This window comes from Salvelinus sp. IW2-2015, linkage group LG22, assembly GCF_002910315.2.
Source record: "Salvelinus sp. IW2-2015 linkage group LG22, ASM291031v2, whole genome shotgun sequence".
NCBI classification, from domain to species: Eukaryota; Metazoa; Chordata; class Actinopteri; order Salmoniformes; family Salmonidae; genus Salvelinus; species Salvelinus sp. IW2-2015.
The window spans coordinates 12,995,102-12,996,941 of NC_036862.1; the positions used below are offsets into that span (position 1 = coordinate 12,995,102).

Consider the following 1,840-nt stretch of genomic DNA (forward strand, 5'->3'; position numbering starts at 1 on the left):
GTTCTAGATTGATGTTACAGGCTTGTCATAGCAGAGATGTTCTAGATTGATGTTACAGGCTTGTCATAGCAGAGATGTTCTAGATTGATGTTACAAGCTTTGGGCATTACCTTGTAGCTCTGAAATACACTTTCTAATTGCATTGTCAGTAGAACACTTAAAATGCCTGAAACTGCAAAGAAAGACAACATAGTTACATGTACTTTTTGGTCAGTGCAGTCAGTTATATCATCATTATATAGTTTTGTGTTATCATGTTTGGCTCAGTTCTCCAGGTTCCACTTATTCTGTATTCTCTTGCCCGTTTTAGAGTCTGGATTCAGGCAGATACTTTTTGATGGTATTTTCAACTTCACCCTGTTAAGGAAAAGTGGAAGCACTACTTTAATGACAGAAATGGCCAGGTGTTTACTTAGGCCTACGTCATGGTAAAAATGGTACTTACACAATAATAACATATGAACTATTCAAAAGTACCACATCATAAGTTAATATGCCAAGGAAATGTAGAAACAATGTACTCGGTGTAGTGGCATATACTGTATGTCGCATAATTACATAATGACATATATTGGCATACATATTATAGTGGCATATCACAAGCAATTTAAGTGGGATATACACTACCGTTCAAAAGTTTGGGGTCACTTAGAAATGTCCTTGTTTTTTAAATAAAAGCACATTTTTGTCCATTAAAATAACATAAMATTTATCAGAAATACAGTGTWGACATTGTTAATGTTGTAAATTACTATTGTAGCTGGAAATGGCAGATTTGGTATTGAAAATCTACATAGGCGTACAGAGGCCCATTATCAGCAACCATCACTCCTGTGTTCCATTGGCACGTTGTGTTAGCTAATCCAGGTTTATAATTTTAAAAGGCTAATTGATCATTAGAAAACCCTTTTGGAATTATGTTAGCACAGCTGAAAACTGTTGTCCTGATTAAAGAAGCAATAAAACTAGCCTTCTTTAGACTAGTTGAGTATCTGGAGCATCAGTATTTGTGCGTTCGATTACAGGCTCAAAATGGCCAGAAACAAAGAACTTTCTTCTGAAACTACTCGTCAGTCCTATTCTTTGTTCTGAGAAATTAGCTATTCCATGCGAGAAACTTGCAAGAACTGAAGATCTCGGTAACAACGCCTGCGTCCCTTCACAAATACGCCGCAACTGGCTCAACCAGAATAGAAAGAGACCTGGGAGGCCCCGGTGCAAACTGAGCAAGAGACAGTACATTATAGTTTGTTTGGAGAAACAGATGCCTACAAGTCCTCACTGCAGCTTCATTAAATAGTACCCGAAACATCCAGTCTAATGTCAACATTGAAGAGGCGACTCCGGGATGCTGGCCTTCCTCTAGCAGAGTTGCAAGAACAAAGCCATATATCACTGTCCAGTTGTCTGTGTTCTTATTTGGCTCCATCTTAAATCTTCTTCATTTATTGGCCAGTTCGAGAATTCATGTGATTTTGTTTTGCAACTCTGCTAGAAGGCGCAGCATCCCGGGGGTTCGCCTCATTCACTGTTTGATCATTGAGACTGTGGTGTTTTGCGTGTTACTTATTGTAATGAAGCTGCCAGTTGAGAGGACTTGTGAGGCATCTGTTTCGTCAATAGGATCACTACTAATTGTACTTGTGCCTCTTGCTCAGTTATGAACCGGGTACCTCGCCACTCCTCTTTCTATTCTGGTTTAGAGCAGTTTTGCGGCTGTTCTGTGAAGGCGAGTAGAAGCTGGCTTGTACGAGGATCTTTCAATTTTTGGCAAAGTTCTCCGCAATGGATAGCATTATTTTCAGAACAAGAATAGTGAGCAGTTTCAGAAGAAAGTTTT

The 1,840-nt window shown here is 39.1% G+C and overlaps 1 long non-coding RNA gene across 1 annotated transcript in view; it reads right to left on the reverse strand.

Annotated features, from left to right (window-relative positions):
• LOC111949902 (uncharacterized) overlaps positions 1-1,840 on the reverse strand; it is a 3,963-nt gene continuing 2,123 nt past the window's right edge. Inside the window, exon 3 of the long non-coding RNA XR_002875408.2 lies at positions 1-357. This is a non-coding gene — a long non-coding RNA (uncharacterized lncRNA). The remainder of the gene's footprint in view (positions 358-1,840) is intronic.